The sequence below is a fragment of the Peromyscus leucopus genome, chromosome 14 (genome assembly GCF_004664715.2).
Source record: "Peromyscus leucopus breed LL Stock chromosome 14, UCI_PerLeu_2.1, whole genome shotgun sequence".
Classification (NCBI taxonomy): Eukaryota; Metazoa; Chordata; class Mammalia; order Rodentia; family Cricetidae; genus Peromyscus; species Peromyscus leucopus.
In genome coordinates, this window is record NC_051075.1 from 81981871 (window position 1) to 81996786 (window position 14916).

Below are 14916 nucleotides of genomic sequence, written 5' to 3' on the forward strand. Positions count from 1 at the left end.
ACAGGACACAAAAAAAGTGACTGAGAGACTCTAGGTATGTGGGCTGAAGACAGATGCCCCAACTTTACAGAGGAACTTTGCATGACTGTCCAGCCAGTCAGCTGTCTCTGTCTTTATAGATCTTTGAAAGTTGCTTATAATGCACTTCCTGTTTATTTAGGTAATAGTATAGCCTTCTGGGGTCTTTGATGTAGTTGAAGACTAGATAGTTATAATTTCCTTAGTTATTATAAGGATAAGTTAGATATGAAACCTTAGACTCACAGATAGAATATTTTCTTTAATATAGACTAAATATTATAACTGTAATTCTTCCTTGATTACTGTTTTGTTATATGTAATTTTACTATGTTAAAGTTAAACCCTTCTTTTTTTATTAGACAGAAATGGGGAGATGCTGTGGGATATTCAGTATACCGTGAATGTGTTGCTCTGTTTGGCTGATAAATAAAACACTGATTGGCCAGTAGTCAGGATAAACAGACAAAGAGAATTCTGGGAAGTGGAAGGCAGATTCAGGAGATGGTGCCAGCTGCCGCTGCCAGGGAAAGCAAGATGTAAGGATACCGGTAAGCCACAAGGCACATGACAAGGTATAGATTTATAGAAATGTGTTAATTTAAGATATAAGAACTAGATAGTAAGAAGCCTGCCAAGGCCATACAGTTTATAAGTAATATAATTTTCTGTGTGTTTACGTGGGTCTAAGCAGCTGCAGGAGCCAAGTGAACACAAGAAAACTCCAGCTATACCAGAAGGTAATGGGCAGATACCATGCATACACTAAGAGACCACAAATGCCAGACCATATGATTACACCCAGCAAAACCATAGATGAGTGAACAAGACATTCCAAGACAAAACCAGATATAAACAATACCTATCCACAAATCCAACCCTACAGAAAGCACTAGAAGGAAAACTCCAACCTAAGGACGTTAGATACACCCACGAAAACACAGGCAATAGGTAACCTCATAGCAACAAATACCAAAGGAGGGAAAAACACACACACTACTACCAAAAGATAACAGGAATCAACAATCACTTGTCGCTGGAAATTTCTCCAGATCTGCTCAGGCCCGTAGCCACTTAGAGTGACTTATATTATGTATTAACTGTATGGCCATGGCAGGCTTCTTGCTATCTAGTTCTTATATCTTAAATTGACCCATTTCTATTCATCTATAAGTTGCTGCGTTACTTGTGGCTTACTGGCACTTTACATCTTGCTTCTCATGGCAGTGGCATCTCCTGACTCAGCCTTCTACTTCCCAGAATTCTCCTCTCTCCTTATCCTGCCTCTACTATACTTTCTGCCTAGCTACTGGCCAATCAATGTTTTATTTATCAAACAATCAGAGCAACACAATCACAGCATGCACAAAGACATCTGTAACAATCATTGGTCATTAATATCCTCAATATCAATGGACTCAATTTGCCTATAAGAAGACACACGTTAATGCAATTGATGTGAAAACAGGATCTATCCTGCTATATACAGGAAACAAACCTCAACTTCAAAGACAGACAGTATTTCAGAGTAAAAGCATGGTAAAAGTCTGTCCAAATGGACTTAAGAAGCAAGCTGGTGTAGCTATCCTAATATTTAATAAAAGAGACTTTGCTGTGGGATGTTCTGTATGTCCTGTACGAGCCTGTTCTCGGGTTCCTTGTGTCTTTACCCAGCAGGTCCACATAGAGGATGATTAGGACCACAAGCCTGAGTGCAGGTATCTGAGATGGTCTGCACTTGGCTGTGCTGGGGGATGGTCTGTATGTCAAGTTGCTCTGATTGGTCAATAAATAAAACCTGATTGGTCGTGGCTAGGCAGGAAGCATAGGAGGGACTAACAGAGAGGAGAAATAAAAGAACAGGAAGTCAGAAGGAGTCACTGCCAGCTGCCTGCCAGGACAAGGAGGATGTGAAAATGCCGGGAAGCCACAATCTGCATGGCAAGGTATAGATTTATAGAAATGGATTAATTTAAGCTATAAGAACAGTTAGCAAGAAGCCTGCCATGGCCATACAGTTTGTAAGCAATATAAGTCTCTGGGTTTACTTGGTTTGGTCTGAGTGGCTGTAGGACTGGCAGGTGATAAAGATTTGTCCTGACTGTGGGCCAGGCAGGAAAACTCTAGCTACACGACTTTAAACTAAAATCAACCAAAAGAGATAATGAAGGACATTACATATTCATCATGGGAAAAAACCCTCCAAGATGAAGTCTCAATTCTGCACATTTGTGCCCCAAATACAAGGTCACCCACATATGTAAAAGAAACATTACTAAAGCTTAAATCACACATCAACCCCCCCACACTCTTAGTAAGATGCTTTGCTGTAGGCTGCAGGAGTATATCATAAGAACTCAGCTGGTTATGGCAAAGTCACTACCTGGAGGAATCAGGGAATTCCTCCAGAGGAAGCCAAATCCCAAGGAGTTTTTGGTGTTACTTGGCTTGTTATATATCAGCTGTCTTCTGTTATGAAAATCATGTGTGCCTTCATAGTTTTTCCAATTGACTTTCCCCTAAAAAGGACTAACAGTGTAGACTGAGCACTCTCCGGACATACACATTCCAGGTATTTGGAGAAAAGCCTCAGGAAAGGCTTTCTCTGGAATCAGATTATCTCCCTTAGCCACTTTCAAGTACTACGGGAAACACCACCCAGGTGGGCACCCAACTTCCAAGGACTAACAATAACAGCCCACCTGCAAGTCTCCTGGCAAATTCCACAAGGAGACACCGCCGGGGGGGACCCAACTTCCGAGGACTAACAATAACAGCCCACATGTAAGTCTCCTGACTTATGGTAAATTCCACAAGGAGACACCGCCTAGGAGAGGTGGACATTAAGTAATAGCTTTACACAATTTAGCTCTGACCCTCCCTTTATATACCGAGACTTCCAGAATATGGGGAGAGAAGAAAAAAGAGAATGGAAGAACTAGAAGGGGAAGAACTTGAGAGGAACAAACTGAGATGGGGAAGAACTAGATTGAAGGGCTAAAAGAAAGGACTAGAAGAATGAGATGGAAGATGAGGAAGAACCAGATGGGGAAGAACAAGATGAGGAAGAGCCAGATGAGACAGAAGGAGACAGGAGAGGAGCTGATAGGGGAAAGAACTAGATAGATGAGAACCTAGAAGGGACAGAACTAGATGAAGGAATTAAGATAGAACCAAGAGGGGGTAGTAGACAAATATAGAGAAATCAGCAGAATAGAAGCGGTGTAGAGAAAGAACTATCACAGAATAATAAAGTGTATGAACTAAGGAGTTTCGTGTACATAGATTCAATTCTTTTCATCAAAGATTAATTATCATCTGGTTGTAGATTCTTCCCAGACCCTGGAATGGGACTATCGAGGGGCTGGACCCTCATAGTCCTCGATGATACTTAAACACCCCACTCCCATAAATGGACAGATCTGCCAGACAGAAACTTAAAAGAGAAATAAGGGATCTAACAAATGTTATAACTCAAATGGACTTAGTAGATATCTACAGAACATTCCACCCTAACAAACAGAAGAATATACCTTCTTCTCAGCAGCCCATGGAATGTTTTCTGAAATCGACCACATACTTGGTCACAAAATGAATCTCAACAGATGTGAAAAAATGGGAATAATCTCCTGTATTTTATTAGACTACCATGGCTTAAAGTTAGATTTCTACAACAACAAAAATTACAGAAAGCCTACAATTGCATGGAAACTGAATCACCAATGGGTCAAGGAAGAAATAAAGAAAGATTAAAGACTTCTTAGAATTTAATGAAAATGATTGTAAAACATACCCAAATTTGTGGGACACTATGAAAGCAGTACTAAGAGGAAAATTCATAGCACCAAATGCCCAAATAAAGAAGTTGGAGAAATCTCACACTAATGACTTAACAGCTCTAGAACAAAAAGAACCAAACTTACTCAGAAGGAAATTAATCAAATGCTGGGAATTAATCAAATTGAGAGTTGAAATCAATAAAATAGAAACAAGAAGAACAACACAAAGAATCAATGAAACGAAGAGTTTGTTCTTTGACCAAATCAACAAGATCGACAAGGCATTATCCAAACTAACCAAAAGGCAGAGAGAGAGAGCATCCAAATTAACAAAATTAGAAAGGAAAGGGGAGATACCACAACAGATAATGAGGAAATCAAGACAATAATCAGGTCATACTTCAAAAACTTGTACTCCACAAAATTGGAAGATCTAAAAGAAATGGACAATTTTCTGGATAGGTGCCACATACCAAAATTAAATCGATACCAGATTTAAAAAAATAAATAGACCAATAATCCCTAAGGAAATAGAAACAATCATTAAAAGTCTCCCAACCAGAAAAGGTCCCGGACTAGATGGTTTCCATGCAGAATTCTACCAGGTTTTCAAAGAAGAGCTAATACCAATATTCTTCAAATTGTTCCACACAATAGAAACAGAAGGAATGTTACCAAACTCTTTTTATGAGGCTACAGTTACTGTGATACCCACACCACACAAAGTTGGGTTTTTTTCTTTAGCAGAGCAGTAATATTTCGTTTTTAACTCAGTCTCACCTGTATGGTCTTAGTTCTTGGTCGCCAGAACAGTGTCTGTGATTGGATCCATTTTATGCAGTGGGCCTTAAATCTCCACTGATAATGGTTGGTCCATCCCTTGAGTTTTTCTCCATTGTTGTATCAGTGTGTTTTCAAGGGAAGTTGTTGCTGGAGAGCTTCTCTCCAGATTCCACCAATCCCCACACTCCCACAATCCATGTATAAAATAATCACTCAGACAGTTATATTACTTATAAACTGTATGGCCATGGCAGGTTTCTTGCTAACTGTTCTTATATCCTAAATTAACCCATTTCTATAAATCTATACCTTGCCACATGGCTGGTGGCTTACCGGCATCTTTACATGTTGCTTGTCCTGGCGGTGGTTGCAGTGTCTCTCCCTCCTTCTTCCTGTTTCCCCAATTCTCCTCTCTCCTTGTCTCACCTATACTTCCTGTCTGGTCATTGGCCAAAAGTGTTTTATTTATATAGAGTGATATCCACAGCAGGAAGTCACAATTGTAGACCTAAGGGATTGTAGCTGAATTGTATGACCTTTTGGTGTTTATCTTTCTCTTATGGAACATGCAGAGTACACTCCAGTATCATGAACACTATTCACTAGGAGTGAAAACAGAGAGACTAGTAAAGGTCAATGTCTGTTTGAAGTGTTAAGGGATTGAATGTGATGAATGACAGATAAAATGAAAGTGGAGGGGACAGTTACTGGAGACACAAAGATTCAAGTATAAGGTTGTGTTGGGAAAGAGAGGAGTGATGGTCGGGGTAAGGTTAACAGAATTTAACAGTTATAACAGAGATATTGAAATCTATGATCTTGCAATGTAAGTAAAACTATAATTTTGCAGTATGTAGAATGCGTGTGTCATGACAAAAACACAGGATCAGGATATCAGGAGCAAAGAAAAGTAATGTATGCAATGGAAAGACACTTAAATACAAAATCATTTCTATTAAAAAAAATCTGGAATGAAGAGTTCATAGTTGCCTAGTTTTACACTTGGTATATTCTTCATGTTGATGAAATATTTTTTTGCTCAGGTTATGGTGTGTTTTTATGAATCAGCGGTTACAGTATTTCATTAAAAACAATAAACCTAATAAAAGTGCTTGCAAAACTGGAAAAGTGTAAATACAGCTTGTAGTTTAGGTAAAAGTATTATCTCAGTGATCTGACTCTGATTATGTTCCATGGTTATGTGGAACATATGTTTGCAGAAAGCAGAATAGAAAGTATACAGGTGATCTTGGCATTTTATTTAACTTGTGACTCCTTGAATAGAGGTACCTGAGTGGAGGAACAGTTCTGCTTCCCATAGGCACAAGTTATTAAGCATCTCACTTCTGGGTATACGATCTCTCCCTATGAGTTAACAGTGAGAGAGGGCCCAGGCATGCTGAAAGCAGTATGTGGTATCACCATTGTTTTGGTTGCACAAAAATAAATGCATAGATAGGCCTTATTTGGGGAAAGAATTTAAAAACTGAACAGATTGTGAGAGACAGAGAGTAGATGACCCCAAGGAAACAGTGTCTTCAATATAAGATGCACATAAGAATTCAGTCTGTGACATCATGCACAGAGCCTGCACAAGTTAAAGTCATGGTATTAATGTTCTTTTGCTTATATACCATGTTTTCTGACCTTGTATCTTTATTTTTAATTTTTTTATCTTGTGTGTGTTTCTTGTGATATAAAAAATACTCTTTTTTGACTATTTGTTTTCTATTTAGAGAAATAAAGGGTGTGGAATTGAGTGTGTGTGGAGGTGGGAAGGATCAGAAAGACATGTCTGAGGAAATTATGATCAGAATATATTGAATGAAATGCATGTTTTTCACAAAATAAGTATAAATAATTAGAATTGAAGAAAACAAAATATAAATTTTGGAAATATTTAATTATCTTTTCTGTTTGAACATAGAAACTTCACATATAAAAAGAAGCAGCTGTAGTTCATCTAATAAGATTTTTAAAAGGAGTTCACAGAGGCTACAGAATCCCCTTCACTCCTCATCTCATTTCTGTCCTGTTGACTATTGGCTCCACTATGCCCCCTGCAGGTTGTGATCCACCCCTGCAGGTAGACTTACCTTGGCTTACACTGAAGTTTCACTGTATTTCATATCCCTGAAATTTAAGTGTTCCCAGAGCTCAGGAGCAGGAGAAATGGCTCTTGTTTTTCCAGAGATAGTGACTTGGTGTGTCAGGAATTGATTTTAAGTTGTGTCTGTATTATTATTAATGTCATTTGGAATGCCAGAGTCTTCTCTGGATGCAGTTGGATCCAGCCCCAGTATTATCCACTAGTATCACAGTAAATACAGAAGACAGATTCATTTATAGCTTCATCAGGCTACACCTGGGTCAGAGCTCCTGAAACAGATGACCACAATGTTTCTTGATCTCAGATGCAGCACATCACATATTCACATAAAAATTCTTGAGACAGTGAGATACAGGAGTCAACAGAAAGAGAAGGAATCCATGTGGCACTCACAGAGCAGTTAACAACTCCAGAAAATATGTTCATAAGTGAGAAGAAACAGAAGTCAAGCAAACTGGACTGTGTCTCAACAAGAAACCTGACTGCATATTTGATTATATTTAAAGGAATAAAGAAAGCAGAAATCCATTTGATAAGGATCCTCATGGGTGTAGGAAGTTGATCTTGGACATCTTTATATGTTATATTATATACCTACATTTTCAAGTCTTGGATTCTCTTATTTATGGACAAGGAAAATGCTAGTAAAGCTTTTCAGCAGCTTAATATTTTCAAAGATCAAGGATAGATTTCTAATATTTACAGGAACAAGAGAAGCCAATAAAATTATGTAAGATTTTTGTTTTTCAGAGACATGAATGTATTTGTTCTAAGATTACTGAATGACCTTTGTGGAGTAGAATATCTATCTATGAGTTAGTGGAGCCAACATATATATATATATTATGTTTATCTACATGTATTCAAACATGTGACTTCAGAATGTAGATGCATATGTTTGTATGTAAGCAGCATGATCAGTAGTAAAATGTATTTCATTCCATTGAAATTTGTCATGGGTTGAATATTTCAAGTCTGGCATGGTACTTCATTTTAGGTTTCTCTATGTGAAGTGCTTTGACTATTATATCTATTCAAGACATCGTACCAAGAGGGACTACTAATGTCAAGATCCCATTCTCAATATATGCTGTACATGGTAGATGCTTTTAGCAACATGGTGTCTTTTCCTAGCATTGCTGAAGTATGCACTTGCCTGTCATGTCATCCCAGCAAAAGGTGAACTTTTACAAGACCACCTGGGCCTGTAGATTCTCTCCTTGTTGAAGAACCTTGAGGAACATGAACATGTATCTAGGGGAAAATACCAAGTTTGAAGCCCTTGGTGCAAAGATAACGTGTCTTGGAAACTAGTTACTAACTACAACTACTTAAATCACATCAATCACAATTCTTGTTCATCACTGGTGTATTTTAAATTTATTTAAAAACTTCCACTACCTTAGAAGAATCTCAATGATAATTGGCAATCATGTTTTATATTGAATGTTTTGCAAAAGTGATGACATCACTGTCAGCATAGGTGTTGCCCTTTAAGACCTAGGTTCACTTGAATAACTGACCTAATATCTCACAGACTGAGGAAGAGTTATCATTCACAACATTTCCACTAGTTATAATGGAGAAAGGTAAGGACTTTGAAAATGGAATGTAATCTCTCTATTTTAAAATTTTAGAACTTCTGTATAACCAAATAATTGAGAAAGTCAAAATGCAAAAAGAGAATTTATGAATCTGAGTTTTAAAAATTTTTATATTAAGAGGATATCACAGCAGGAAGAGGTTTGTCTGGAGGCTCAAACAAGACTTTCAACCTGGACATTTCAGTGATCGCTGCAAGACATTGAGGCTATCATGAAAGGATGAAAACTTTTGCATCATAAGATTGAGAAGGATCTTGACATCAGACACACAAAGCCATTATTTGTATATGGTTTGATTGTAACTCCAAGTTTCTTTAAAGGAATGCTGTGTGGGAAGTTTGATCCTCCTGGTGGTAGCAGTGCGAGTTACTATAGTGCCCAAAGGATAATGTTGAGTTGAAGGAACATGCTGTACTCAGAACAAACTGATGCATTTCTTTTGTGATCCTGGTTAGGTCTCAGGGCTCATGTGTTTCACGAAGCAAGCTTGATGCCTCCCCTTCATTCCCACAGTGTAGCACTCCATCATATACATACCTGTGGTGTGCAACCATGCACCATGATGCCGTCAACAGACCCAACACTGCCATGGGCCCTTGAACATCAAATCTTGGTGATACATAAGCCTCTTTCTTTTATAAAGTACACTGTCTTGTGGGGGTCCAAAGAGCCCCCAGCCTGTGGCTTCTTTTCATCTTAACTCAAGGTCAGAGAGCCTAAGCTTGTTTTAACCTGTAAGGCTGTATAATACGATGTTTTAGTCAAAGGTGTGGTTACCAGGTATCTTAAACCTCAAGTCCTTATCACAGGATGCTTTGCCAGAAGGCGTGGTCACCAGATGTCTTGAGTACCAAGCAGATGTTTACACATAATTGTACTTTGTATTTTGAACTGTGATATCCTTCAAAGGGGAGATCTTTTTGCCCCCCTTGCTTTGGGAATTTAAAGCCTGTGAGTGATAAAACTTATGTCTGCATGGTATTGAGCCAGAACCCTCCCAAAGCTATCCTGTGTCTCTGTCTTTTTCTTCACCTATGTCTATATGTCATAACTATCACTTCCCAATTCCACACTCCCCACTTCAGAACCATTCAGCAGTTCCAGTGACACTTGTATGTGTGGCTTTCTGAATACAGGGGAATCCAGTGATGGAACACTGTGAAATGAAGGGAGTACTCTGGACATCAAAAGTTTAAGTGCAACAAGAAAACTCAGGAGTATTTACAGAACAGTGTAATAGTAGACCAACATTTTTACATTCACTTGATATTTTGAAAGCTAGAGAAGCTAAAGTTAGAGTTGCAGCAAGTATCTAAGTCATGTAGGTTTGAGTTTGTGTGTGAATGTGTGGGTAAGTTGTGAGAATGTCTGAGTGATGGTGTGAGTCTAAGTGAGTGATCTGTATGTACTAAGGATGTAGGCCTGAGTTGGGTCTAAGAGTTGTTGGAGCTGCTAGATGCAGATGCCTTTATGAAGCTGAGTTTGAGAAGCAGAAACCTTGTGATGAGACAAAGGAGAAGCAGAAGGCCTTGAGAGATTTAGTAGTTTCCCTTTCACAAAACTTAGAGACTGTAGGTCTACTCTTCTTGGAAGGGAACTCCTCTTCCTACTGTAGTGGTTAGATTAGAATGGCCTAGGAGACCTGCTCTCATGGCTGGAGTCTCTGTTTCCAGAGAGACCAGGCTGTAGTGGAGGTGGAGGAAGTGACTGTGGCCAATCTCCAAGCTCCCCTGGACAGAGCAAAGGGGCAGCAGAGTCAGGGTCGCTTCTCAGGAGAGGGCCACAGGCCTTTGGGCAAAGAGAGCTGAGGTGCACAGGGACTACTTGGCCAGCACAACTCACATGGTCACACACGCATGCATATTTGGCCTGACTCTAGGTCCCGGAAATCTAACAATCAATATAAGCACAGACCACGAAGTTCAGAAATTGCTTTCACTTGTTGAACAAAGTGAAGTGGGAAATGTAAGAATGGTCACAGAGTGAGAATATGCATAGGATAAAAGTCAAATTGGTCAAGTCTGAGTTTAGATTTATAAGGATTCTGGGTTCCAGGAGCTTGGTCCTACCTGTTTTTTGTTTCTTTTTGTTATTATTGTTTTTTTGTTGTTTGTTTGTTTTGTTGATTTTTTTCTTTCTGTTCTCACTGAATCTCAAACACTATCCTAGTAAGGAAATTGTGGTGATATTGCATTACCCAAAATATTGTGCACCCAAATAAACTTATCTGGGGTCAGAGAACAGAACAGCCACTAGATAGACATAGAGGCCATAAAATGGTGGCATACATACCTTTAAACCTAGCATTCCAAAGGCAGAGATCTGTCTGGATCTCTGTGAGTTCAAAGCCACACTGGAAACAGCCAGGCATAGTGACACACACCTTTAATCCCAGGAAGTGATGGCAGAAAGCAGAAAGGTATTTAAGGTGTGAGGACCAGGAACTAGAGCCTGGTTAAGCTTTTAGACTTTTAGCAGCAGTTCAGGTGAGATCAATTCAGACGAGGACACAGAGGCTTCCAGTCTGAGGAAACAGGATCAGCTGAGGAACTGGAGAGGTAAAGTGGCTGTGACATGTTCTGCTTCTCTGATCATTCAGTGTTCACCCCAATACCTGGCTCTGGGTTTGTTTTTATTAATAAGGCCTTCTAACAATTCATGCTGTAGGAAATCCCAAGGATGATCTGCCAACAATCACACAGAAGGAAGCTCTATGTTTTCATCATGAGCCAGTTCAGTTCACTTTGTTCCTGGTAAATCACTCACTCTGGACTGTTTTATAGAAGCAATATAGAGACTTAGACAGTACTGTGCAGAAGAGTGAGAATATTGATATAAATGATTAACTATTGAAGCAGCTCAAGACAGGGGTGACTTTCAGAAGCTAAAACCATTTTGAACTTAGTGCTAAAACAAACCTGCCTTGTCAAGAATAGATCATTAGTGACAATTCTCCTTTAGAGACAATGAAAATGGACCAACTGTAGAAAGAGTGTCAATATTACAGATCTGCAATAGAAATGAAACTGGAATTACAGCAGAGATATGGGCTATGAACCTTGTCTTGACAATGTCATTTAAGACAATGAGCAATAAGCTGATGGAAACTGAGGATCATCATTGTTGTTACTGGCAGAGACTATGTCTATGCTTGAGGATGTCTGGAAAGGAGCACTTCCCTGTGATGACTCTGCACATGTTTTGAGAAAACATCTGAACAGTGACATTTAGAAAGAAAGCCCCATAGATTCCTACCTGATTATCATCAGTGCAGGAAGACAGAAATGATAAGATTTGGAATGAATAGTGCAATAGAGAACTGAACAGAAATTGTGAACTCTCCAACCTGGTAGTACTTGAATAATGTGGGATGGTCTATATGTCAAATTGCTCTCATTGGTCAATAAATAAAACACTTATTGGCCAGTGGCCAGGCAGGAAGTATAGGCAGGACTAACAGAGAGATAATTGAGGAAACAGGAAGGGAAGGGAGACACTGCCAGCACTGCCATGATAAGCAGCATGTGAAGATGCCAGTAAGTCATGAGCCATGTGGCCAGATATAGATTTACAGAAATGGATTAATTTAAGCTGTAAGAACAGTTAGTAAGAAGCCTGCCACGGCCATACAGTTTGTAAGCAATATAAGTCTCTGTATTTACTTGTTTGGGTCTGAGCGGCTGTGGGACTGGCAAGTGACAGAGATTTGTCCTGACTGTGGGCCAGGTAGGAAAACTCTAGCAACACTTGTACATGTCAGAAACATAAATAAATATGTTTTGTCTATCTGAAATGTTGTTAGGTATTGAATAAACATAAATACAAAACTGTTTTTTGGGAGATTCCAGTTTGTTTTATTTAAATTTTCTTTATTAAAAATTGTTTCTATGCCGGGCGGTGGTGGCACACGCCTTTAATTCCAGCACTCAGGAGGCAGAGGCAGGTGGATCTCTGTGAGTTCGAGGCCAGCCTGGGCTACCAAGTGAGTTCCAGGAAAGGTGCAAAGCTACACAGAGAAACCCTGTCTCAAAAAACCAAAAAAAAATGTTTCTAAATAATATATTCTGATCATATAATTCCCCTCTGCCACCTACTCCTAGATCTTCCTCCCCTCCCCATCAATAAAACTCTGCAACCTTTATTTCTCTCACTCTTAAACAAACAAAAAATAAACTATCTATCTACCTACCTATCTATCTATTTCCTAAACACACACAGTCACAAGAACATGAAATCAGAAACCAAAGTACACACAACTCAAAAATACTAATGAAACATCAAAAAAGACTAAACAAAGTTATATAAGACAAAAACTGTATAAACTGTCATTGTGTTAGTTTTCTTTTGTCTAATTCCTGGGCACGGGGCTTACCATGAAGGTGGTTAATATAGCCAGTGACACTCCATTGAATAAGACTAATTTTTCTCATTTGCTGGTGGCTAAAAGTTGCAGATAACTTTTGGATAGTAGTGGGAGCCCTTGTACATTTCTACCTCTCAGCATTGGGTCCCTTCTGGCTTGGACATGGGCCATCACTTCTGGCTCTTATCATCTTTCCACCTCCTCTGCATTGATTACTCAATCCTGTTGCTGAAAGTTTTCTAGTGTCCCATCTGGTCCACAGTCACTCAGACCCAAGTAAAAACCCAAAGGCTTATATTAATGAAAACTTCTCAGCCATTAGCTCAGGCCTACCACTGACTAGTTCCTACATTTACTTAAATAAACAGGAAGAGCATTGTAAGCAACTTCCCAAAATCTAGAATGACAGAGACAGCTGTCTGCCTGGACAGTCATCCAAAGTTCCTCTGTAAAGTTGGGGATCCATCTTCAGCCCACAGGCCTAGAGTTTCTCAGTCACTTCTTCCTGTGTCCTGTAGAATATCTGGAAGTTTCTTCTGAAAAGCAGAAACCTGAAGGACCTTGCATCTCACCTTGAAAAGTTCAGTGGTCACCTTCCTATGGGTCTTGCATGTCCAGTTGACACATTTTGTCAAGCAGCCCAAGCAAGAACAGTTTCTTGTCCAAATGGCTCTTTTTACCAAGAAGATAAACTCTATATGGAGTGGCTTTGACATCCATCTTCCTCTCTGAAATACATTGGTGCTTCCATGAGCAGATGTATCTCATTGTCTAGGGAAGCCTAAGTTTTTAAAACATTTTAAATGCCATGTTCTGTAGGTTTTCTGAAGTGTTTGAAGATTACCTACCTAATTGAAATATATCTATGTATACCTAGAAAACTTAGCTAACATAAGCTTTACTATCATAGAAGACTAATTATTAATCTGTATTTCTCAATTATCCATTACAATCTAAATGAGTTAATAAACATAATACCTTAAACAAGAGTATATATATGTATATGTGTATATATATATACACAAATGTATATATATATATATACAAAATTAAATTTAAATTTTTATCAATAAACTAAAATCTATAGAAATGTAAAACATTTCAAAACAAGTTGTTGTTCTTTAAAAGTAGGTTCAATGATCTACCCTTTCATCCTATCATATCTATACTATCCCCCATTTTGTCGAAAGAGATTGTATTTATAATCAACTCTCTTTAAATAAAAGCAAACATTTGTAAACAATATTTTGGGATTTTTTGTTTACATTTTTTATTTATTTTACAATACTATTCAGTTCTTCATAATAGCAACAGATTCCCTTGTTCCCTCCCTTCCTGCTCCCCTCTCCTTCCCCCCAGCATACCCCCCATTCCCATCTCCTCCAGGGCAAAGCCTCCCCCGAGGACTGAGATCGACCTTATAGACTCAGTCCAGGCAGGTCCAGTCCCCTCCTCCCAGATTGAGCCAAGTGTCCCTGCATAAGTCCCAGGTTTCAAACAGCTAACTCATGCAATGAGCCCAAGACCTGATACCACTGCCTAGATGCCTCCCAAACAGATCAAGCCAATCGACAGTCTCACCTATTCAGAGGGCCTGATCCAGTTGGGGGCCCCTCAGCCTTTGGTTCATAGTTCATGTGTTTCCATTCATTTGGTTATTTGTCCCTGTGCTTTATCCAACCTTGGTTTCAACTTGGCCCCAGGTTCTGGCCACCAGGCAGGTCCCCTTCTAGCCCCACCAGGAAGGATCCCCTTGTCCAAGCCCCTGGCTGCCCCTGCAATCTCCATGCGCTGCCCCCACACCCATCTGCCCAAGACCCCAGTCACTTCCTGAGATTTAGAGTCCGTCCCTCAGGTCCCATCCTGCCCCTGACTTCCCTTCTGGACAAGAGAGGGCTCCCATCCTGCCCTGGACTTCCTTTCTGGACAAGAGCTCTCATCCTGACCTGGACTTCCTGTCTGGACAAAAGCTCCCATCCTGCCCCAGTTTCCCATCCAGATAACAGCTTCCATCCTGCCCTGGAGTTCCCATTTGGACAAGAGAGAGAGAATTCCTGAATCTGTCAGCTCTGTCTGAAACAAGTACACTGATAAGACCAAGAAGGAACCATAAGGAGATGGGCAGATGTCAAGGCAGAAGTACATACAACAAAATGAAGAGCAATACAGCATCACCAGAACCTAGCCCACCTCCAACATCTAGACCTGAACATCAAAAATTGGAAGAAGCAGAAGAAAGTAGCCTTATGAGTAACATCA